Below are 26,987 nucleotides of genomic sequence, written 5' to 3' on the forward strand. Positions count from 1 at the left end.
TCCCGTCTGGGCAGGCGGGAGGGCCCCTGAGCTCCTCCCGGGCGCCTAACGGCCGAGCGCCCTAGCGCGACTCCCCGCCCAGAGCGAGCGCGCTGATTAGCCCGAGCAGCTCCCGCCACGGCGGGCGGGGAGCTGCGCGCCTCGCATGCAAATCAGCCGCGGAACCCCAGGCGCCGAGCCCCGCGCGCGCTGCGCCGCCCCTAGTGGCCGTCAAGGGCAGTCGCCAGCCCGACACTGTCGGAGGCTACCCCGGCAGCCGCGGTGTGCTCTGGAGGCTCTGGAAGCCGAGGTTCGCCCCCACCTTCGGGGTCTCCTGGGGTCACTTCCCCTCCTCTCCCCTCCTCCCGCCCGGAGCCCCGCCTGGCCCAACCCACCATTCGGGAGAGAAAGAGCGCGGCCGTTAAAACCGTTACCACGCCTTGAGTTTCGAACTGATTCAAACTTGGCCGCCAAGGCCCCTTGAACTACCTCTCCCTCCGACGCCCCTCCTCCATTCCCCTCCCCAGCTTCGTCGGGACTCGAAGGTGGCTATTCCCGCCAAGATTAGAGCTACATCTCCATCCTTCCCGGCCCGCCACCCAGATCTTAACCCCTTTCCTCCCCGCCCCTCATCCAGCCTGGCTCGTCCAGCCGCCCCTCCTCCCATTCAGCCGTGTTGGTCTAGCGGCCCACCAGCCTTCCGATCCATACCCTGTGGGTAAAACGAGAGAACAAAGGGACGGCGGTGGTAATTCCGCACGTAAAAACCCCCAGCGTGTGTGTGTGTGTGTGTGTGTGTGTGTGTGTGTCTGCGAGCACGAGTATATGAGAATATGTGTATGTGTGTGTACTGTCCGGAGATAAGTATATGCGTGGGGCTGTGGGTCTTCCCGGCGCTTGGGAGCTCGGCGGGCCCCTTGATTGGGTGGAAGCCTGCCTCTCGTCCCTCCAATCGGGGCGGCGCTTGATTGTAGTGGGGGGGCCAATGAGAGCGATGGCGATTGGGCTGTCAGGTTTGGCGCTCGGTCCGGTAGCATCCGACACCCACAGGGACAGAGAAAGCAGCGGAGGACCGGCGGCGGCGGCGGCGCGCGGGAGCAGCGCGCGGGGAGCGGCACGGGCTGGGGAGAGGGAAAGAAGGTAAAGCTACCGAGCCGGCCTGGGCTAGCGGGACGGGCTCAGGAACCCGTGGAGTTACGGGCGGAGGCGATATTGCCTGTCTCCGGGTATCGCCCCGGAGCGGGGTTCACCCGGCGCCTTCTTTGTATGACCGGGGGGAAGGGAGCCCGAAGCTAGGGGACGTGGGTCGGCGGCCCTCACTTGGGGTGCCACTTGGGATTGAGTGGCCGATGTGGGGAGGAACGGCCCGGAGAGCGCTGGGTCGCTGTGGTCGGGGTGTTTTGTTTTGTTCCCGCCTCCTATCACCCGCTTTCCTTTTTCCTTTTCCGCCTGATCCAGCGGGTTCGGGGCTCGGAGCCCCTTCCCGGCCGCCCCAAGAGTGGCCTTTGTGTGCAGGGCGTCGGGAGAGCTCCGGGCGTGACGGGACAGACACAACTTGGTGGGACCTTGCACTCAGACAAAGGAGAGACTGTGTCTGACGAAAAGAGCTCGGGCATGCGGGAGGGGGCTGCACAACTTGTGTCCCCGGCTTCGGGCGAGGGGTGGGGGTCGGCGGCGCCGGCCTCTATTTAGGAGAAAGACCGCCCCTCCTCTCCTTCCCCTTTCCCTACTCCCGTCCCTACCCCGTCCCCCCACCCCTCCCCCCTTCAGAGCTTATAGACCATGCAGCTCTCACCGCACTTAGCGTGGGACAGCGTGCACGAGGGAAATCTTGAACTCCCGAGTCCCCCGAAATCAATCATTCCCCAGAAGAAACAACTTCAAAAGCCATTTCAGAATTATTCTCCAGCTTTAGGATAACCTTGGCTCTCCCTGAGACAGGAAAGATTTTGGCCCGTTTTTAGGTTTCTTTCCCGTGTTCTTTCTAGGCTTCAGGAAGCTGGTCTGTTCCTTATGCTTAGTTTGTGGAAGAGTTGAGTTTTTCCTTTTCTTTCTTTTGTTCTTGAGTGCTTGCGGTTGAAGTTCATTTCGTTTTGTTTCGGAAAATTGACTCCTTGGGGTAGAGTTTTGCGACGGAACGGGGTGACTGAAGCTTTTGGAAAACTCTGTAAACACCTAAGAATCTCTCAGAATTGAAAGCAACTTTTAATCCGTTTACAAATTTCTGTTGCTTGTCCAATTTCACTATCTTGATTTGAGAATGGAGGCAGGTGCCTATTATATATATCCCATATGCCTAGTACTTGAAGATAATAGTGTTAGCAAATTTATTTGAGCTTTTCACTAGAATATGCCTGGGTTAATGTGACTTTAGAACATTATTAATTGAATTTGTTTGCCATGAAAAAATAACCTTTTGTGATTCAGAAATGATTGGGAATGAAAATGCCTCCCTATATGTAGAATTGAATGAATAGTGAGTGCTTCATAGTTAAACTAAAAACTTCATTTGAGTAACTGGAATGAAACCTTGTGTGTTAAACTTTGTTAACGAAACTAAGGAAATAAACATTTTATATTTTTGAGTCGTTTACTTAACTGTGTTTTAAAGATCTCACTAATTTTTGTGTGTGTGTGTGTCTAACGTTGAGTGGTTTAATTCTTGAATGCATTATCCACCCTTAAGATGCCAACATTTAGCTCATAATGTACAAATGAGGAAATTGAGGCTAAGAGTTTGACTTGTTTAATGTCACACAAAATTAGTGAAGTGGCTGAGTCAAATTCAGAACCTAGATCTTATGACTATAAATTGAAAGCCCTTTGCATTGTACCATACTTCCATATTCTGTAGCATTTAAATTTTCATTCCCTACTAGAATGGAAAGCAAATCTAAATCCTTTGTGTGTAGTCAAGTCAGCAAGCATTAACACCTACTATCTGCCAGGAACTGTGCTAAGTTTGGAACAAATATGTAGCCCTAGCCATTTTCATTGCTAATTTATTAGCAAGTAAAGTATTTATTTTGATCTACTTATTAATTCTATAGCTTGATTTCTAGATACAGAGTTATCTAGGACAGTTCCCAACTGTGTGTGATGATGTGGATGATGTGCTTTGGGATGTAATGTGAAAAAGTAATATATGAAAGCGTAGTATGCTCTTGAAACAAATTTCTGTGTTCAGGAAAAAGAAGTTAAATTAAAAGTAAGTTTTTAAACTGTATTCTGCAATATGATGTTTAAAAAACCCAACAGATTACTCTCAAAATTATTGAGATAGATTTTAAGTGAATATTGCTTACATTTGTGTAATAAAACATTTTAAATTGTTTAGAGGATTTTTTTTTCATGAGAAAAAAAAAACCCCAATACTTTTGGTAATAAATTTACCCAGATGAATCTTTTATTTTTTAGAAAAATTCCAATTAACAAATCGACTCACCAAGCATTAAGCACTACTGCTTGGTAATGTGGTAAGCTCTGGGGATATAAAGGCAAAAAGCATTATCCCTCTTCACAAGGAAATCACATGAAAAGACAACATGCAAACTATTTATACACTCATATATACAGTGTAAAGGGAAGTAATTTTGCAAAGTACAAGCAATTGAATATGACTGGGAAAAGGACACTGGATAAGGCTTCTTGTAGAAGGTGGGATTTGAGTTAAGTCTTAAAGGAAGTCTGCAAAAATCACTTTACATATACAGTCTCAATTGATACTATCATTTACTCTGAATAGATTCACACTTTTGGTTAGGTGGGTGGGATTTGAACCCAAACTTTTCCTGGCTTCAAGACTTGTGCTATGGTAGCCAATGCACTATCTAAAAATCTTTTCATTTGGCAAAATTAGAAAAGTATTCCTAAGATTATTTTAATGGTTTCAGTATCAGTGAGTTAAGAAAAAAACCCCAAACCATTTGTTGATTATTTTTTAGGTTCCTACTATGCAAAACTCTCCTCAATATTGGGAATGTAAATGAAAAACCAACTTTTGTATGCTCAAGCAGCACATCCTAATAGAATGGGAGAACACTTTACATATATATACATTAAATACAAAATTTAAATATGAGAGAAATTTGAGGGGGGAGCAATCACTTTCATCTGGAGAGGCATCCAAGATGGCTTCATGAAGAAAGCTGAAGTTAAGGTGAAGAGAGAGAACTTAAACATCTTGGGGGGGAGGAGGGGTAAGAGGAGCCTTTTGAGAATGAAGGATTAACAATGTGAACAAATGAATGGAAATGGGAGGACAATATGAAAATCTGGTTTGACTAGACAACATAATCAGGATGGGAAATAAATGTGGCAGGAGACAAATTGGATTGGAGCAGGATTGTGGAGGGCTTTGAATTCCAGAGTTTTGAGTCCAAATTTTAAGATCACAGATAGACCTGGAAGGATTCTCAGGTCTTTCTAAACCCCTCATTTTACCTGTTAGCAAATTGCCAAGGTCACAAAGAGGCAGAAAGTCACTAAAGGGTTTTAAATGGTAGATTGACATAATGTAATTACATATTATAGAATATATACATAATTATAAATTAATCTATAGCCAGATACTAATTAAGTTGGAGAGGGAACCAGACTGGAGAGAGAAGGAAGATCAGGACTAGTACAATTGCTTTAGACATGGAGGAGCCAGATGCTTTCAGACTTAGAAATAAAAGGATAGGGTCAGAGATAGGGAACAGTCAGAGATGACTCTGAAGTTAAGAACACTAATATATCACAATACATTTTATATTTAAATATGGATGTCAGTTCTTGATTGACTTGGAACCAAAGCAATAAAGACTAGTCTTGAACCAACTTTTTCTTACTGTCAGGGTACCTCAGGCTATCTTTGGAAATGAATTGGTGTGCTTAGGGAATGCAAATTAATTTCAATACTGTCTAAACAAAATAAATTTAGAGACCTAAATCTGTTGTTGATGTCAGAAACAAAACATTTCTAGCAATAGATGTGAAATTCCAGAGTGAAATAGAAAAGGTTTTTAGATACTGTTGCAAAACTTGTAGTTATTAATGATGTAGACATGATTTGTTTTAACTTGTGAAAAGACAAGACATTTTTAAAAAAATATGGCAAAATAGAAATTGAGTAGAAAGAATTTTATTGGATAGTGAAGTTTTTTTTTTTTTTTTTTAAATCTGAGATTTTCTTTTCTTTTTTTTGAGGCTGGGGTTAAGTGACTTGCCCAGGGTCACACAGCTAAGAAGTGTTAAGTGTCTGAGTTCAGATTTGAACTGGGGTCCTCCTGAATTCAAGGCTGGTGCTCTATCCACTGCACCATCTAGCTGCCCCTATCGAGATTTTCTTAAAAGCTAGTGAATTTCAAAGGTAATGAAAGAATATATTTGACAAGGGGAGTGGCATGAAAACAACATTCAATGAAATTGAAGTCATTTGATATTTTAGAAAAGATGAGATGGTAATATATTTTCCTTTTTTTTTGTGGGGGAGGAGACTGGGATATAAATTCACAATTTTGTAAAATGTTGGGCTCAATGTTTGAGTGTTTGATGTAACTAAAAGATGGTATTAAGGATATAGTGCCTTGGCTCCTCAGTTGGCACTTTTAGTGGTAGCAAGTTTTTGGGGTCATTGAAGGCCAAGAATTTGTTCCTTAATTGTTTGCTGTACTTCATCTCTGTAACTGACTTATATCTCCTTTGATCCTCATGTGTTGGGGCTATTATCTTACTCCAGTGCAGATAAGGAAACTGGGACTCAGGAGAGTTAAAACAACTTGCCTAGGATTTGGCTAGTTAAGTGTGAATCCAGGCCTTTTGTACTTTCAAGTCCAGCCCTCAGTTTTCTGTGTCACACTATCTTTTAGTTGAGTTGCATTAAGCTAAACAATTTCATGAGAAATTAAAACAATGCTTATTTTATTTAGACTCAGATACATTTGGAAAGAACTGTTATTGTTCCTCTGCTTTGTTGAAAACCAAGGACTAGTAATGGTTATCTGTACAGAAGATTCCTATTGAGAAGATCAAAGTCCATTTAGAAGACCAAATTAACAAAATAATCTGAAGATTGTAATTAGCATAGTATCAGAAAAAAGGGGAAGAATTAGATGTTAAAGGATATTCCTATAAACTAAGCCATTTTGGTAAATTTTTTTTAGTCCTTCTAGGATTATTTCTATCTCTAAATGATTGTTTTGAGAATCAAGACACCTTTTCCATTAGTGTTAAATTAACTTGACAAATTATTTGGCTATCCTGAGTCAATTCATTTGCTTCAAAGTGGTACAGTGTACCATAATAAGTTACATAGAGTTTTCCTTACAGCTGTTGTATTCTAGGTTTCTAAAGTCCTAAGTGGTAACCTTTCTTGACTGGATTTTAGGAATTGGAATTACTAAGCAAATAGATTCCAGGTTGTCAGTCATTCTAAGCAATGTGATTTCATATTATAATATGATACATTTGAGTAGATCACATCTTAATTTACTTTAATTATTTAGGAAGTGGTGTAACCCTAATTTTAAAGTTTGAGTAACAGGCTTAGTAAAGGCTTACTAGGCTTAGTAAAAATTAGTAAATAAAGGCTTACTAACATTCCCTGGTAAATCATCTTGATCTTGATGATGAAGATAATTGTTACCATTAAAAAATTTTTTTAATACCTTTGTTTTTATGCCCCAATAATTTTCTTGCTTTATGCTTGTCCCATGAAACTTAAAAAATTTTGTAACAAAAAAATTGAAACAAAACTTCCTTGGCTGACAATTTAATATTCTGCACTCAAGACTCCTTTCCCTTTGAGGGGAGGGCGTTATTTTTTATCTTCTGGTTTCCTGCATAAATATTGATCATTGCATTTAATCTTCATTACTCTGCTTTTTAAATGTTATTGTTGTCACTTATCCTCCTGGTTTTGTTTCTATTCTATTAGTCCATATAAGTTTTTTCATGTTTCATCAGATTCCTTAATTTTGTTATTTCTTGTTGTATAATGATATTCTGTTACATATGCCAAAATTTGTTCTGTCATTCTCCAATTGTTGTGTTTTTATTTTGTTTCCTTTTTTTTTTTTTTTGCAATCACAAAAAGTTCTAAGAATATATTTATACGGAACCTTCGTGACAGATTTTGACTTTTTTGAGGTGGTAGAATCAGAGACCGACTGAGTTAGTGATTTTTCTTACATGATTTCTTTTTTTCCAGAATGGTTGGAATGATTTATAGTGCCATCAACAGAATATTGTTGTAACAGCTCACATTTACATGATATTTTTTGGCTTTAATTTCTTCACAATTTGGAAAAGGTTGGTAGAACAAATATCATTTTTACAGATGAAGGAAGTAAGTTCAAGAAGAAATAAAGTGACTTACCCAGGTTCACACAGCTCTTAGATATTGAAGCTACAATGTGAACACAAAATTTAAATTTTGAGCTGTTTCCTGGGCTCATTGCAATATGCTGCCACTGAAGTTGGATTATTTTGGCAACTGACCAACCTTATTTTATATCAATTATATTTGAGAGGGTGATGTTTTTTAGCCCTTGTTACTGAATTCTCTGAATTGGGGACTTAAATTTTGGTAGCCCACAAATACATTGACAATGTTTATAATGAAAATGGAATGGTGAAATATTTCACATTTCCACTGAAAATGATCTGGGTGTTTTAGTGGACTGCATGCTCAGTATGAGTTAACAATTAACATAGCTAAAAAAGCTAATGCTATTGTTGTAGATTACATTAGTAGATGGATATGAGGGAGGTAAGACTTCTACAGTGATATTCACTGGTCAGATCACTGTATTCAGTTTTTCTTCATTTTAGGAAATCGATCGGAAAGCTGGAGCATGTAATCTAGAGAATTTTCTAGTAAGAGTAGTAGAGAGCAAGTCATGTGTAGATTACTAGATAAAAGTAATGATTAATTTGGAAAATGGAATACTTGAGAAAAGCCCTGAAAGTTAATCCAGTATTTAGAAGATTCTCCTTAAGAAGAGGGTTTAGATTTGTGATCTCAGAGGGCATCTATCAGAGGGTAGAATGAGGAATTATTTGGAAATATAAGAGGACAATGATATAAAGGAAAGATTCCTAAAAATTAAAATGTCCCCAAAGTGGAATGAGGTAGTAGTTCTTCTATAGGTCTTCAAGCAGAGCTTACATGGTTACTTGTTGAGCTTGTCTTTGAAGGGATTCTTAATCAGCTGTGGTTTAAACTAAATGAAATCTGAATACTTCAAGATAATGTGGTCTTTGAACATGTGAAGATGAGGAATGAAACAATTGGATAGAATTAGAAGATTTGTTTTAATAGTCAAAGGTTTCTTGTTATAATTAATGACTACTTTTTTTGGGTCATATAAATGAGTTTGGACATTAAAAAAACAGAAATAATATGGGATATATTTTTTTTAGGAACTGATCAGAATAATATCCCACACAGAATTGTAAGAAGCATAGTCTAAAAATGAAAAAAGTAGATTGTGAAAGGCTGAAACTCTTGAGTTGATGCACTGAGTTTGGACAACCAAGCACTTACAGTGAATTACGAATTGGACAATACTCTATTAGCATATGCTAGGAAAATGGCCCTTCCGACTATTCTGTGCTGGCTCTGCTGGCTCGATAATTGGTGTATACAGAGAATTGTAGGAGGGACTAGGGGGTAGAGTAAGACTGGCCAGAGTCACTTTTGGGCAGTAGATGAAGAGGAAAGGTAGTGGAGATCCTGCATCCATCCAATTCACTTCTACCCCTAAAGACCAAGGTCTTTTGCTGATCCTGACTCTGGCTGATTCTAAGGTATCTAGGGTGCTAACTCAGTCTTCACAGTAGACCACTGATTGTTAGTCTAAAAGGCCTGTATCTTTAGATCTCAGAAGATCCTCCCAGTATATCAATAGATTTCAAAACTGATAGCTAGTGCTATCTCTCTTCCCTCTTTTCTTCATGATTTCTAGCTGGTACAATTCTAAACTGGATTTTCATTTTTGGAATTTTCTCCTTTATTGAGAGATGATTCCTTCCTTCCTTTAAAAGGAATTGAAATAAAGATAACTAACATTTAATAATACTTACAAACATTATGCTATAGGTTTGCAAACAACCTTGTGATGCAGGTGCTTTTATTATTCCCATTTTAAAACATTAAGTGATTTTAAGCCTTTCTGGTTCCAAATTCAATGCTCTATCCATTAGACTACTTAACTAGTTTTTCCTCACACAAAGTTGAATGCCTGACTTATAAAATGAAAACAAATGATTTATAGTCACAATTAAGTTGTGTGGGTTAATGGAGAAGACTTAAATGTTTTGGAAATATCTGCTCTAACAGAGAGATTGAGTTAATTGGGACATTACATTGACAAATTCAGTTACATTTTAAAAGATATCTACAATTATAAAAAAGTTTCATTTAAAAATTAAGGATATGGAAAGCAACATGAAAGAAGTTGGACATAGACCAATATTTTATGTCATTTACCAAGATAAGATCAAGATGGATACATGTCTTAGCTATAAAGAGAGATAGCATAAGAAAGTTAAGACTATGGAACATATTATCCACCTTCGGGATATATGAACAATTTATCAATTAAAAAACCATGTTGAGCAGACTGAGGGATAAAGTGGATAGTTTTGATTACATTAAATTAAAAATAAAAAAAAATTATAAACAAAATTTAGCCATGATCAGAAATTTATGGGAAAGAAAGCAAAAAATTGGGGAAAATATTTTATAGACAGCTTCTCAGATGGTTTCATATCTTAAACATGTAAAAAACTTTATAAAAACTATAAGAATATCTGATGGAAGTGGAAATCTTCAACATAAAGAAGATCCAACTCACTTCCAGTTGATCAATGATGGACAGAGGTAGCTACACCCAGAGAAGAAACACTGGGAAGTGAATGTAAATTGTTAGCACTAATATCTGTCTGCCCAGGTTGCATGTACCTTCGGATTCTAATGTTTATTGTGCAACAAGAAAATGATATTCACACACATGTATTGTACCTAGACTATATTGTAACACATGTAAAATGTATGGGATTGCCTATCATCGGGGGGAGGGAATAGAGGGAGGGGGGGTAATTTGGAAAAATGAATACAAGGGATAATATTATAAAATATATATATATATAATAAAAAAAATTTAAAAAAATAAATAAATAAAATTACTTTCCACCAAAAAAAAAAAAAAAAAAAAAAAAAAGAAATAATAAGCAGGATGATTTCAGAGAGGTCTGAAGAGACTTACATGAACTGATGCTAAGTGAAACAGGCAGAACTAGGACATCATTATACATGTCAATAGAAAGATTATCTGATGATTAGTTCTGATGGTCATGGCTCTTGTCAATAATGAGATAATTCAGGCCAGTTCGAATGGTTTTGGGATGAAAAAAAAAAAACATCTGAACCCAGAAAGAGGACAGTGGGAACTTAATGTAAACCACAATATAGTATTTTCACTGTTTTTGTTGCTGTTTGCTTGCATTTTTTTTTCATTTATTTTCCTTTTTGATATGATTTGTCTTGTGCAGCATGATATTTGTGGAAATATGTATAGAAGAATTGTACATGTTTAACATATATTGATTGGATCACTTCCTGCCTAGTGAAGGGGGTCGGGGGAGAGGAGGGAAAAATTAGAACACAAAGTTTTATAAGGGTGAATGTTGAAAATTATACATGTATATATTTTGAAAATAAAATGCTTTAATTAAAAAAAAACAAAAAAACTATAAGAATATAAATGATCAAAAAATGTGAACAGGCAGATTTCTGATGAAGAAATCAAAACAACTTATAGTCAACAAAAAATGTTCCAAATCATTATTGATTAAAGAAATGAAAATTAAAACAACCTTGACATATCATTTTTCACCTATCAGATTGACTAAAATGATAGAAGGAAAAAGCTACAAATGTTGAAGGGAATGTGGAAAAATTTGGACACTAATTCATTGTAGAATTGTGAACTGATCCAATCATTCTGAAAAGCAATCTGAAATTCTGTCCACAAGAGTTTTTAAACTCCCTATACCCTTTGACCCATTGATACTATTCATTACTAGGTCTTTTCCCAAAGATGAGTAGAGAAAAAGGAAAAGAGCCTATATGTTCTAAAATATTTATATTATCTATGTGGTGACAAAGAACTGGAAATTATGAGGATTCCCATCAATTGAGAAATGGTTGAACAAATTGTGGTATGTAATTGTAAAGGAATATTACTGTGCTCTAAAAATGATGAGCAGGATGATCTTAAGAAAACTATGGATAGACTTGCATGAAATAATGAGCAGAATCAAGAGACCGTTGTATATATGGATATATAATTACTGCATATTGTTTTAAGAATAACTTTGAGTGACTAAATCATTTTGACCACCTAAATTTATTACAAAGGTCATATGATGGAAAATGCTATTTGCATTCAGAGCAAGAACTAATAAATAGAAGTATTCATAGAATGATCTTACATAGATATATGTGTGTATGTGTGTCTGTCCATCCATTTATTCATAGATATACATACATACCACCTGTAAGGTGGGGACCTTAGAGGAAGAAAGAAAAAAAAACCCACACAATAAATTATTGTCTATTTAAAAGGAATAGCAAGTAGTACATAATAGATGAGGTACAATTATTTTATTTCGTAAATTAAAAATAAATAAATAAAAGTTAAAAGAAAAAAAATTGTTACTTTTGAAAATAAGGATCAATTGGGAAAACTTCAGCAACCCACAGAACTTTTATTTTTCCCCCCAATCTAACAGTTGGTTTTGTTTCCAATTTCCCTTTCTCTTATAATAGTACCCTGGAAAACATTTGATGTTGTCTTTGACATTCTTCCTGTCCTGTCCTCTAGTTACCCATAACAAAGTCAGTCGTTAAATCCCATTTATTCTTCCCCCTTTCAAATCTTTCTCCCATCTAAGAATCACTGTTTATTCATCCTTATAGATTTTCATGACCTCTCCCTGAATTAGACTCCTAACATTACTCTTCTCATCCATAGAATTAATTGCCTCACTGATATTTCTTAAACAGTCATAATTGGATTATATCACTTAAAAAACCTATCTTGGCCAGCCGTGACCCTCTGAATTAAATTCTTTGAAATAACTTCATAATTTAGAATTGAGTCCTATCCTGCTTTTCTAGATTGTTTTAACTCTCCCAGGAAGTTTTTTCCTGATCAACTATTATAGCAAACACCCTTGTATTCTTTCCTTTTTTTTTTTTTTTTTTTTTTTTTTTTGTTAACTAGATTTCCCAGAGAATGGAATATTGGACTAGGACTCAGGAAGACATAAATTCAAATCCTGCCTCAGACACTTATTAGCTATGTGACTCTGGGCAAGTCATTTACCTTTCCTCATCTGTAAAAAAGGATATAATAATATAACCTGCTTGAAGGACTGTTGTGAGAGTCTACTGGGATAATGTATAGGGCTAGGTGGCTTTATATATTATATATATATATATATATATATATATATATATATATATATATATATATATATATATATATACATATATATAAACTCTCTCTCTATATAACTCTATATATACAGTGCCCAGTTTGGAGTCAGGAAAACCTGAGTTAAAATGTTGCTTTACATACTTATTAGCTGAGTGGCAATTGGGCAAGTCACTTAATTTTTCTTTGCATTAATTTCCTCATCTATAAAATGAGTTGGAGAAATGACAGACTAGTCTCTTTGCTACAGAAACTCCAAAAGTGATTATGAAGAGTTGAACCCAACAAAAAAAGACTGAATATTTTTATTAGTCTTTTATGTAAATATAAAGTTTAAATAACTTCTTTGGTGAGAAAAAGTGTGTAAATGTTTCTTATCTATATATACTTATTTTAAAAGTTTAATTTAACAGTGTTTAATAAGTTTTAGCAATATCATGCTTGGGAAATTCTTAGTTTAAATTTGATGGCAGCCCAAGAGCTTATTAGTGAACTTAAGTCTTTGCTGCTATGTTTTAACAGAAAGATAATTGAAAGTATTTAGAGATTCTTAGATACTTTGTTTTTATGGTTCACCAAACAACAAGTTACTGACAATGGGCAATACCTAATTCTTCAAACGATACTTGGTAACCAGACATCCTATTATAGCATAAAAGAAAACTATAACAAAAAGGTTTCCAAGATTGGGTAACTTTTTTCAGATTTAATAGTTGAAGACATTTAAATTTTATAGTATTTAATTAAATACACTTTGCAATGTAAATTGTTTCACATAATTTACTCTTTATTCCCCAACTTTTTTATGTCTCATTGAGAACCTGGACTTTAATTTTTCTTTTTTTTTGGGCTATTGTTTTCATTTATATGGGAAACTCCTCTCAATACATCTTCAGTATTGCTGTCTTCTCTGTAGTCTTAGAGAATTGCCTACAGCAAAGAGAGGTTTAGTGATTTGCTGAGGGTTACATAGCAAGTATATGTCAAAGTCAGGATCAGGTTTAAATTGAGCTTTTTATCCATTTCTGCCTCTGTTGTGTCTGCTCTATCATCCCAAACATCTGAAATATAACAGGTACACTCAGTGTTTGTGATGGACTGGCTAGAAGCATATTAAGTTAGGAATGGAATACTTTAGCTGAAAGGATATCTAAAAGTAAAGAGGCCTGCTAGTAAAGAAAAGGGGCTTTCAAATTTCCAAAGACCTATCATAGGCCATATAGATTACTTCTAATAAAGTTCCAGATACTAGGAACAAATGTTATTTATAGAAATGAAATGAATGTGTGGCTATTACAAGAAGAGTTCTACATGTCTAATTTTCATCAATAAACAATTGTACAGTCTCAAATTTACCCATTTAAATATTGAAGTTTGACTTCCTCCCTGGACTTCCTTGTCCACTTCTTCTCAGAACCTTAGAGAACAATGTCTTTAAAAAAAATTTTTTTTTATTAATTTTTATAATTATAACATTTTTTTGACAGTATATATGCATAGGTAATTTTTTTTTTTTTTACAACATTATCCCTTGTACTCCCTTCTGTTCCGAATTTTTCCCCTCTTTCCCTTCACCGCCTCCCCTAGATGGGAGGCATTCCCTTACTTAAATATCTTATAGTATATCCTAGGTACGATATATATGTGCAGAACCGAATTTTTTTGTTGTTGCAAAGGAAGAATTGTATTCGGAAGGTAAAAATAATCTGGGAAGAAAAACAAAAAAAAAATGCTCACAGTTTACACTCATTTCCCAGTATTCCTTTTCTGGATGTAGCTGATTCTGTCTATCATTGATCAATTGGAATTGGATTAGCTCTTCTCTATGTTGAAGATATCCACTTCCATCAGAATACATCCTCTTACAGTATTGTTGTTAAAGTGTATAATGATCTCCTAGTTCTGCTAGTTTCACTCAGCATCAGTTGATGTCTCTCCAAGCCTCTCTGTATTCCTCCTGTTTGTTGGTCATTTCTTACAGAACAATAATATTCCATAACATTCATATACTATAATTTACCCAACCATTCTCCAGTTGATGGACATCCATTCATTTTCCAGTTTCTAGCCACTACAAAAAGGGCTGCCACAAACATTTTGGCACCTACAGGTCCCTTTCCCTTCTTTAGTATTTCCTTGGCATATAAACCCAGTAGTAGCACTGCTGGGTATAATTCCATATTGCTCTCCAGAATGGTTGAATTCTGTCACAACTCCAACAATGCATCAGTGTCCCAGTTTTCCCACAGCCCCTCCAACATTCATCATTATCTTTTACTGTCATCTTAGCCAATCTGACAGGTGTGTAGTGGTATCTCAGAGTTGTCTTAATTTGCATTTCTTTGATCAATAGTGATTTGGAACACTCTTTCATATGAGTGGAAATAGTTTTAATTTCATCATCTGAAAATTGTTCATATCCTTTGACCATTTATCAATTGGAGAATGGCTTTATTTCTTATAAATTAAAGTCAATTCTCTGTATATTTTGGAGATGAGGCCTTTATCAGAACCTTTAACTGTAAAAATGTTTTCCCAATTTGTTATATTTCCCTTCTAATCTTGTTTGCATTAGTTTTGTTTGTGCAGAAATTTTTTTTTTTTTTTTGGTGTAATCAACATTTTCTATTTTGTGATCAATAATGGTCTCTAGTTCTCCTTTGGACACATTCCTTCCTCCTCCACAAGTCTGAGAGGTAAACTATCCTATGTTCCTCCAATTTATTTATGATTTCATTCTTTATGCCTGAATCTTGGACCCATTTTGATCTTATCTTAGTATGTGGTGTTAAATGTGGGTCCATGCCTAGTTTTTGCCATACTAATTTCCAGTTTTCCCAGCAATTTTTGTCAAATAATAAATTCTTATCCCAAGAGTTGGGATCTTTAGGTTTGTCAAACACTAGAATACTATTTTTATTCACTATCTTGCCCTGTGAGCCTAACCTATTCCACCGATCAATTAGTCTATTTCTTAGCCAATACCAAATGGTTTTGGTGAGTGTTGCTTTATAATATAGTAGAGAACAATGTCTTAATGACATTTAAGGGAAGCTATGGTGCTATGTTTTTAAGATGTTTTAGCTTTTAAATTTTATGTATTTTAAATTTAGAGATGTTTTGACTTCTTATCATACATTAGGAGATTTAGCCAATAAGTTTCATACAACCTAATATTTTAAGATTTGGAAACTCTAAATCCAGTCCTGTCCTTCCTCTTTTTGAAGACTTCTGAGGACAACTGCCCATTACTTCCTGAAGCAGTGTATTCTAGTTTTAGACTTCTCTATACCATACAAAATTTGAGCTGGTCTCTTTGTAACTTCTACCTTTAGCTCCTGGTCTTGTCTTTTAGGACAAAGTAGAATAAATATGATCCCTCCTATACTTGATAGCCCTTCAAATACTTGAAGACAGCTATTATATCCCTTGGAACTTCTCTTCTCCAGGCTAAACACTCTTAGTTCATTCAAATGATTCTTCTAGAACATGATCTGATCTCAAAGCCCTTTATATCCTGGTTTTCCTTCTTTGGACACTTTTTAAATTATCAGTGCCTTTAAACCAGAACTGAACATAAGATTCCACATGAAGTCTGAGAGTACAGTGGGACCATTACTTTTTGACTTCTATATTATGCTTCTCAATAAAGCCCCAAATCTATTTACCTATTATCTATTTTTGACTGATGATACCCACACTAGTGACTTCTTGAGTGTCTGTCCATTGAGACAGACCTTTTTTCCAGAACAATTGCTAGCCTAGCAGATAGGTAAACTCAGCTTCTTAATTAAATACAACTAAGTGTAGGACTGCATTTATCCTTATTGGATTTTATATCTTATCAGATTGAGTCCAGTGCTCTAAACTGGCAAGGTGCTTTTGTTACGTAGCATGTTAGCTATCTCTCAGTTTTGTTTCATTTGTAAATTTGTTGAGCAAACTCTGTATTTGTTCAATATGATGTATATTTTTCTCATTTAGGGAAAATGCTATTCCATCCAGTCCAGTAAACACTTTTTTAGCATCTACTATCTACAGTGTCTTTGATGCATTGTGCTTGGTTCTGGATATACTCTCTCTGCCTGCCGTATATGACATATAAACATAAAAAGTATATACATGATTATTTGAGGAAAGAACATTAAAGAGGCCCTCTATAATTTGGCTCTGACTTAACCTTTTCTACTTCATCCCTATATATTATTTCCTTAGTCACATTCCACATTCAATTAAAAGTAGATTTTTTTTTTTTTTTTTTTGTACAGTGCACAAGCCTCTTATTTTTGTTTCTTTTGTACCTTTTTTTTTTTTAGGTTTTTCTCTTAGAATGGGTGTTTGCCTTCTCCTGGGAGTCCAATTTAAATTCCATCTAGTATTTCCCCCCTCTCCCATATTGTTTGATGTCTCTAATGTGCGTAAAGTATTTTTGTTAATTGTGGTTGTCGTAGCTTGACATATTCACTAATTAGAATATAAATTCTTTGAGTGCATATCTTTTGTAAAACTTTGTATCCAATATTGTGTTTTACCCACTGTTAAATGATAAATTTGAATTGTTAAGTTGAATTTAAGGAATACTGGATTGTCTGTTTTATTAGATTTCATGTTACATAGATACACACACATATATATGTACACATAGTATTTCTTATTTAAATTTTTTTCCAATTACATGAAAAAAATTTGACATTTGTTTTAAAAAAAATTTGAGCTCCTTATTCTTTCTCTCTTCCCTCATTGAGCAAAATAAGCAATTAAAAATAGGTTATACATGAGTAGTCATGCAAAACATTTCCATATTATGTTGTAAAATAAAACCCAGACTAACAAAAAGAAGTCTTAAGAAAAAGTTAAAAAAAAAATGCTTGATTTGTAGTTGGACTTTATTGGTTCTTTTTTTTTTTTTCCCCTGAGGCTGGGGTTAAGTGACTTGCCCAGGGTCACACAGCTAGGAAGTGTTAAGTGTCTGAGACCACATTTGAACTCCAGTCCTCCTGAATTCAGGGCTGGTGCTCTATCCACTGCGCCACTTAGCTGCCCCTGGACTTTATTAGTTCTTTTTCTGGAACTGAATAGCATCATCATGGGTCCTTTTGTCTTAGGTTACTTTATTGCTAAGAATAACCAAGTCATTCACATTTGATCATTCTTACAATATTTATGTTAGTGTGTAAAGTGTTCTCCTGATTCTGCTTATAAACAAGCTTTGCATCAGTTTGTGTGAGTCTTTTCAGGTTTTTTCTAAGAGCATTATGCTCATCATTTCTTAAACCATGAAAATATTGTATTGCAATTATAACCATAGCTTATTCATTCATTCCCCAGTTGATGGACATCCCATCAATTTCCAATTCTTTGCCACCACAAAAAAACTGCTATAAACATTTTTGTACAAATAAATCCTTTCTCCTTTTCTTTGATCTCTGGGATACAGATCTAATAGTGGTATTGTTGGATCAAAGGATGTGTCACTTTTATACCCTTTTTTGGGCATAGTTCCAAATTGCTCTCTAGAATGTTTAGATCACTTTTTAGCAGTGTATTGGTGTCCCAGTTTTTCTGTATCTGCTATGATATTTATCATTTTCTTTTTCTGTCATGTTAGCCAATTTGATTGCTGTAAGGTGGTACAGCAGTTATTTTAATTTGCAATTCTCTAATAGTGATTTAGAGCATTTTTAATAGATTTTAGATAGCTTTGATTTCTTCTGTACAAAACCTTCATGTCCTTTGATCGTTTATCAATTGGGGGATAACTTGTATTCTTATAAATTTAACTCATTTTTCTGTATACTTGATAAATGAGGCCTTTTCAGAGAAATTTTCTGGAAAAATTTCCCCCCAGTTTTCTGCTTTCCTGCTAACCTTGGCTATATCAGCATTGTTTGTAAAAATTCATTTGATTTGAGCTAATTAAAATGATCTGTTTTATGTCCCAAAATGCTTCCTGTTTCTGGTGTGGGCATACATTTTTACCTTATCCATAAATCTGGCAGTCAAATATTCCATCATCTCCTAATTATTTCACCCTTTATATTTAAATCATGTATCCATTTGACCTTAGTGTTGTATATGGTGTTAAATGTTGGTCACTACTGTCTGCTAAACTGCTTTCCAGTTTTTCCATCAGGATTTGTCAAATAATGAGTTCATGTTCCAAAAGCATGTATCTTTGGATTTATCAAACATTAATTTACTATGATAATTTTCTACTGTGTATTGTGTACTAGTCTATTCCATTGACTTACCACTCTGTTTCATAGCTAGTCCCAGATTGTTTTGATTAATTTTTTTTCATTAATTCCCTTGATATTTTTGATCTTTTGTTCTTCTATATGAAGACTAAGCTAGACTAAGCCAAACATTTTACTCATGATAAACCTTCTTGGACTCTTGTCCAATATAAATTGTAACCCACCTAAGGTGTGTGAGTAAACAATTACTTGTATCATGCATATTTATTTTCTAGAAAAAAAAGTTAGTTTTCTTATAAAACATTTATTAAATTCACCTATCACTTAATGTCATAGAATATGTAAAATGAGATGCTCATTTTAAAATCACTAGAAATACTAGCTTTTAAATCTAGAACAAGCACAATAGTAAAAATATCAAAGGTCCATACCTTTAAAAGTGATAAATCCCTTTTAATTCCAAAAGTGCTAATTTTTTGTTGTTGAGGCAATTAGGGTTAAGTGACTTGCCTAGGGTCACACAGCTAGGCAGTACTAAGTGTTTGAGGCTGGCTTTAAATTCAGGTTCTCCTGAATTCAGGTCTGGTGGTCTTATCTACTCTGCTATTTCATTGCCCCAGAGTTCTCATTTTTTAAGTCTCAGAAGTTAATAAATCATCCCCATTCCCTAATTTCTTCTTTATTTCCCATCGTGGTGCTACAGATATGACACCTGGAAGAAGAGATTTTTGGACAGAGAAATCAATAGCAATCTGAGAATTCTAGGGAAGAGATGCCTAGTGCTTCCTTATTTACACCAGCATTTTGATATTGTAAAAATAAAGGTAGTACTTTTTGAAATATATATATGTGTATGTGTATATTATATATGTGCATATATATTTCATATTGTGCGTTTTCTCTTTTAATGATCATTTCTTTGATTTCGTTGATATATGGGACCCTATGAGAAAATTTCCTCTATCAAAGCAGATTTGTACCTACTTTGCAGTTTATGTATTAGAAATTAACTGGGACCCTTATAGATTGAATTACCTAGGGTTGTATAATCTACTATATTAGAGATAGGACTTGAACCCAGTTCTTTCAGAGTCAGAAATCTGATTCTTTCCCTTATGACAAGTTATTTTTATGTTTAATTAATTTACTTTGATAATGATCGACATCTGGGAAAGTAATAAAGCAATTACCAGTTTAAAGGAGTTGGTAGTTATCTCTTATTTCCAGTTAACTTTAATATGGTAGGGCATTCAACAGTCCTGCTGTTTTGAGTAGGACAACAGCAGTTCAAACTTCTAGTCTCAACAAATGATCCCACCAAATGATACACAGAAAATTGCATTTCCATTTTTTCTTCTAATGCTCTGGTCTCTCTATAGGAAACTACTGGTTGGGTCGGGCATTAGTAAATCATTCTAATAATTTGGTTGTACAAGAATGCTATTATAGTTTGATAGTAGGGATTCACTCTACTCCCACCCCTTATCATTCTGTTCTTTTCTTAGGAGAAGGAAATGATTTATATGTAGGGCTTGAGAATCTGTAATAGCATTTGTAGGAGTAGATGCAGTATTACAAGAATCTAACTTCAATCTTATGAGTGGGAATGAATGACATGGGGCAGTTCAAAATTTATATCTTACTTTAGTTTGAACTTCATTTTTTAAAATTTATTTTAATTTCAATAGCTATCAAAATAAGATATATACCAAAGTATGAAGATATAGCTGAGATAGTTTGTAATACACTTTAGAAAGACTATCTTTCTATTTAGAAATTAATTTTTGATTTGTGATTCTTTACTGTCTCAAGGTACAGAGTCCTTTAAAACAAAATCTCAGCGAATTCAGCTATCTTATTGGTTCAAATTTATGCAAATATTTTATTTTCAAGGCATGCCTCTGCAGGCAGTACCGGTATTCTAATAAAGAGTAGAATTGCTGCCTATGTTGAAAGTATTATGTGAGATTACTTTGTTGTGGTGCAGGAGGAAGGTGATTTTACATCGATGGGAAAATGTTGAGGATTTTGCTCATTTTTGGTGCATGGGCTGATGGTATTTACTTAACATCAAGGAGTTATTTTTCTCTCATGAAGGGTGTTTAATTTGTAAATTTTTATGAATTTATTATTGATGTTATTTGACACACAGATTCCTAGAGCAGCAAATGAAACTCACTATTTCTGGCTTTATAATTCTTCCATGATTTTCTTTCTCTTTCTTCATTTAAACTCTACCTTCTTTATTACTCACCTTTAGTCACATATGCTTTCTTTAACATTTATCATAGATTATTCATACATACTTTCTGCACACTGTTTTGGAGTCATATGTAATTGAATATACAATTTCTCATTTGCAAAGGCATATGTGTTATACACATACACACCCCCCCCACCCCCACCCCCACCCCCACCCACACACCCATACACCCACACATCCTCCAAAAAAGTACAGGTAGAGAAACATATCAACTTTTTATACTTCTTTTGCATCTCCCACAGGGTCTAGCACAGTTCTGGGCTCATATATACTACATGCTCAATAAATTATTTTTGTTTGATTGACACACAATACTTTTCTTCACGCCTGACCTATAATTTCTTCAGATCTAGTAGTTTTAGAGATTGTCTTCACCACTACTTCTTGGATTATTAAAGGAAGGAATGTTTGTATTCTTTACTTTTCTTCAAACTAGATGGTAAACTATGCTTTTCTGAAGTATATTAAGTTCCTGAGATAAATTTAGCTGGGATTAAAAAAAAAAAAAAAAAAAAAAAACAACACTCTGCGTGTTTGTGTGCATTGAAAATGGAAGGAAAACAAATAAAAAAATTGAGAAGTTCTCCAAAGATTTTATTTTAACAAGCTGTTCATTAGTGACAGTGGAATTGTCACTGGATGTTATTGTCATTCGGATTTTTAATGTCACAACCTTCATGCATTATATGAAAGAGTAGAAGTATAAAGTATAAAGAAAATAATGTTGGGAAGAGCAGCTGAATTAGAACAGGTATTAAGTATTCATAAATGTTTGCTGGAAGTGACACTATTGAGATTGATTCTTAAGGTATAGAACAATGCCAAATACTTGAAACTCAGGAACCTTATTACCAAAACAATGAGTGAGTGAAAATATCACTAATTACTGAATCTTGTGCTGATTTTCCCATCTCTGTGAATCTTCATGAGAATAATCTAATCTGTACATAAATTCAGCCTATCCTTGATGAAGGATAGGCATCAAATGGTTTCTGTAGCAGACTACTTATTTGTAAAAATAAGGTGGAGAGGTAGAGACAATAGAAGATCCCACTGTGCTTATTATTATTACTTTTTTTCTTCAAGATTCCCCCCCAAGTTTTTTTTTTTAAATTAAAGTTTTTTTATTTTCAAAATATATACATGGATAATTTTCAACATTCACCTTTACAAAAGTTGTGTTTTAATTTTTTCCCCTTCCTCCTACCTCCTCCCCTAGACAGCAAGTGATCCAAATATATGTTAAACATATGCATTTCTTCTATATATGTTTCCACAAATATGCTGCACAAGAAAAATCATATCAAAAAGGAAAAACAATGAGAAAGAAAACAAAATGTAAGTAAACAACAGCAAAAAGAATGAAAATACTATGTTGTGGTCCACATTAAGTTCCTACTGTCCTCTGTGTGCAGATGACTTTCTTCACAAGGCCATTGGTACTGGCTTGAATCACCTCATTGTTTATGAGAGTCCTGTCTATCAGAATTGATCATTGTATAATCTTGCTGTTGCCATGTATAATTTTCTCCTGGTTTTGCTAATTTTACTTAGCATCAGTTCATAGAAGTCTCTCCAGGCCTCTCTGAAATCACCCTACTGATCATTTCTTATAGAACAATAGTATTCCATAACATTCATATACCATAACTTATTCAACTATTCTCCAACTGATGGACCTCTACTCAGTTTCCAGTTAGTTTCTTGACACTCCAAAAAAAAAGGCTGCCACAAACATTTTTTATATTTATTTTTAAGAATTAAAATTTTAACTTACCTAAGAAATATGTTAATACCAAATAATATGAGCATTTCCACATAAAAAATTCAATAAATAGTATTTGTATGTGGATTTGTGTTTTGGACAGTTTTTCTTTCCTTTTTTTACATAACAAATTCAGCATGTTATTTTCAAAGTTGTTTTGCTTATATTTCCTACTTACTTTCCTCATTTTCTTCTGTGCATCTAAAAAAAGGGCTTCAATGACTTAAAAATATACATATTAAAAAAATTGGTAATTTCTCACTCAAATTAAAAGAAAAAAATCCTTTTATTAAATATATAGAGCTCAACAAAAAAAACAAATTTTCATCATGACAATGTCTGAAAGTATAGTTCATTTTGCATCTTGAGTATATCATTTCTCTGTCAAGAATTTCATGTTTCATTGCTAGACCTTTGTGATTAGACAATTAGTGTGGTTATTTTTTCCCTATAGTTTTTCTGTATGGTATTTTATAAACTTTTTTGAATTCTGTTTACTTTGCATCAGTTAGTTTTCATACAGGTCTCCCAGGTTTATCTAAAACCATACTTTCTTATGGTATAATAACATTACATGAAATTGGCATATTATAATTTGCTCAATACATCTCCTGTAGACATAAACTCCCTTAGATTTCATTTTTTTGCCACTATAACAGGAATTACTATTAATATTTTTGTACATATGAGTCTTCCCTCTTTTTTGGGGGTGGTGGTGATGGTTATCGGTCTAATAATGGTATTGTTAGGAGAAAAGTTATGCATAATTTAGGTTTTAGTTTTAGGTGTTTTTTTTTTTTTTTCAGGGTAAATATCTTTCCAGAATGGCTGGACCAAATGACATCTTCACTAACAGTTTACTAGTATGCTTATTTTCCTGTATTCCCTCTAAAAATAATCTTTTATCCTTTTGTCTTTTTTTGCCAATCTAAGTGAAATTAGCTACTTTAACTTATATTTCTCTGATTATTAATGATTTGCAATATTTAAAAATATATATATTGATAGCTTGAATTTCTTATGTTTATGTCCTTTGATCTTTACCTAGTGGGTAATTTGCTGTTTTTATATAATTGAATCACATTTGTGTTAGTCTGAAAAGGGCCACCTTGAAGTTCTTAACTTTTATAGTTTTATGACTGTTTATTCTTTGTAAATGCTCTTGCATCTATAATGATTATAGTAATAGATGTTACCACAGTTTCACTTTTCAGTTCTGTGTGTGAATCTTTGTTTCAAGTATATTTCTTGTAAAATGGCATATAGTTGGTGTCTGCTTTCTGATCTATTTTGCTATCAACTTCCATTTTGGGCATGAGTTTATTGCTTTGGTGTGCATTGGTGTAATTCATGATTGTATATTTTGCTGTCTCCCAATCTTTTATACTTTTTCTTTTCTTTGCTCAGCTGTTGGCTGTCTCCCTTCCTCTTCCCCAATTTATTAAGAAAAAAGAGATCCTAAGAAAAAGGGGATATGCTTAACACTTGAAGCACTTGGCTTTTGCTCTCTTATAGTTATCTCTTCCTTTTTCTCAAATCCAGATCACAGGTTCTTTTCTTTTGTTTCATGATTTACCTTTGGAGGTTGGAATTTGTTTTGCTTATGACTAATCCCTATTTTCTCATTTCTTTCCTAGTTATCTCCTTTTCCTTAATGGGAGTTAAATGCATATTTATATCTATATTTATTGTTTGTTAACATAAATAAATCATTTGCTTCAGTTAAAAAAAATATCTCAGAGACTCTCCCATATCAAAAATATAGAGAACTTTCTTTGACCCTGATTAAGTCAGGGATAAATCAAGTAGGAGGTATGTTTCTCAGATGTGTTGACCATTGTCTTTGAGAATATCAAGTTCAAATCCCTAAATGAAGAGAATTCCCTATAATTGATTAAGGTCATATAGATTAGAAGTGTCTAACATCATGCCTAAAACTAATAAAAAAATTAAAAATACAGTAGACTGCATATAATGTTAATATGGGGTTTTCTGAGTCATTATGCTGCCTGCAGGGATCCTTATGCAGTTTGATAGCCCCTGTTCCTATTTGATTTACATGTTCATTTTTGCATTTGATATCATGCTATTTGTATCAAGCCTACAATCAGTGCAGACTCATAAATGAGATACAACCTTGGCATTCTCAAACTCTTCTTGCTGTGTGATAATACTTTTACTCTTTCCTAATTGACTATGAATTCCTTACAATAACCATTCCAAACCTTTTTTTCCCTCAAATCTTCTACACTACCCCTGCTTCCGAATCTTAACTCATATTTGGAAAAGATAGGCCATTTTCAGTGAGCTCTGTTTTCCCTTTTCTTTACTTCCTGTTACTGTTACTATCCCCCCATTTTTTCCTCCTTTGCCCTAGTCTTTGATGAAGTGATAACCTTTCCCTTCATTAGATTTTACTTACAATCATCCCTTCTTTCTTTAATCTTCAGTTTTTTTCTATCTATCATCTCCTTCTCTTCCTTCTACAAATATGTCTAGGTCCTCCATCCTTCACAGCATAGCACCTGTCTTGGCGCCCTGTCTCTTTAAAGTACCAGGAATTTAAAGATAAAAAAAGTCTTTCTTTTTCCTTTTACAGCCCAAATAACAGGAAACCCTATACTAGTTTCTTTTTTCTATCATCTTATTACCTTCTAAATCCTCCTTTTTGGCTTCTGATCTCATCACCTGATTGAAATTGTTGTCCACAATGATTTCTTAATTGCCAGTGACCTTTTCTTAGTTTTCATCCTTATTGATCTCTCTACAACATTTTGACTTGAATAGTCTTTTGGATTTTTGTGATGTTGTACTTCCTTGGCTCCTCTTCTGTGTGTCTTTAGACTTGACTCTATTCTTGATCGCATTTGCTAAATTTTCAATCAAGTATGTGATCTGGGTAAAGCACAGATCTCTATCCTTTGTCATTGTCTTCATTGTTGTCTTTTTCTTTCTTTTTCTTTTCTCTCTCTCTCATTTCTCTCAATCTTATCAGCATTCAAGGAGTTAATTTTCCATCTCTAGATGACTTCCAGATTCAGCCTAGTCTTTTTCTTGCCCTAATATCACCAATTGCTTGTTGGGCTTTTTGGATTGGGTTGCCTCATATTCATACTATTTAAAACAACTTGATATATTTCTTTATACCAAGATCTTTGTCAGATTTAGCACCATCCTTTTTTAGTCCTTCAGGTTTTTGCAAAAGTCATTCCTGAATCTTCACTTTCCCTTACTCCATATATTCAAACAGTTTGCATATCTTGCCAATTTTGCCTCCACGGGTCTTTTGTTACTTCTTATTTCCATCCAGGTAGCCATCACCCTTGTTTTATCCCCTTTGTTTATCACTTCTTATTTTTGCTATTGCTATTGCAATGGCCTAATTGGAATCCCTGCTTCAAATCTTAATTCCAATTCATACTCTACACATCTGGCAAGATGAAATTCCAAAGCATAGTTCTGACCATATCATCCTCATACTCAGGAAGCGTCTATGGAATCCTCCTGCTTCTAAATAAAAAACAAACTCCTGTTTAATATCAAAACATTTTATGATCTGCCTCAAGGAATGACTTTATACTAAGGAACAGTAGAGAATCATAAAATATTTTCAATATGAAGAGGAGAAACAGGAGAAAGTAAGTCAGTTTTTATTTATATTTCATAGGGTTAGAGCTTCCTCTCTCCCTCTTTCTCTTTTCCTTCTTTCCTTCCTCCCTTCCTCCTTTCCTTCCTTCCTGAAGAAGATGAAGACAGAAAATGTAATTTACTTCCTATCAGAGCACTGATGAATTATCGTTGAGAGAGAGAAAACAAGATTTTTATCATGACTGATAGGAATGGCTTCCTGGACTATGCATATATTGTGATGACATGCTTTTTTTTTTTCTTTTCCTCCTCTTTTTTGTTTACTTGGGAGTGAGTTGTGGGAAAGACATTATAAATAAATGTAAGTCAAGTCAAGTAAATAAAGTTATTTTAGAGATCAAAATCTAAATGCACATTTTCTTGGATATGGAATAAGGTATATTCTAGATTTCTATGATGGAAAATAGAATCGTGTCTATTTGGATAATGGTTAATATGAATTGTTAACAATAATATCACATTTTGGGAAAAATGAACTTTTTTATTGCTTCCTTCCAACTTATATAATAAGTATGAAAAATACATATGAATTTTGTAAGGTAAATAAATTTACAGATAAGTTTTGGCTCTGTTGCTATGGGGGATAGATCATATCTCTCCTCTTGGCATTAGTTTTCTTATCTGTAAAGTGATGGGAATTCAGAAAG

The 26,987-nt window shown here is 34.8% G+C and overlaps 1 protein-coding gene across 14 annotated transcripts in view; it reads left to right on the top strand.

Moving 5' to 3' along the window:
• Window positions 1-1,009: 1,009 nt before the first annotated feature.
• The window catches only part of EZH2 (enhancer of zeste 2 polycomb repressive complex 2 subunit), a 110,745-nt gene continuing 84,767 nt past the window's right edge, over window positions 1,010-26,987 (top strand). For 13 of the 14 annotated variants that reach the window (XM_074267604.1, XM_074267616.1, XM_074267605.1 and 10 more), the window contains exon 1: window positions 1,010-1,119. The gene's annotated coding sequence lies outside the window, so the exon portion shown is untranslated. The remainder of the gene's footprint in view (window positions 1,120-26,987) is intronic. The other variant, XM_074267607.1, reaches the window with a different exon arrangement.

Source organism: Sminthopsis crassicaudata, chromosome 5 (genome assembly GCF_048593235.1).
Source record: "Sminthopsis crassicaudata isolate SCR6 chromosome 5, ASM4859323v1, whole genome shotgun sequence".
NCBI lineage: Eukaryota > Metazoa > Chordata > Mammalia > Dasyuromorphia > Dasyuridae > Sminthopsis > Sminthopsis crassicaudata.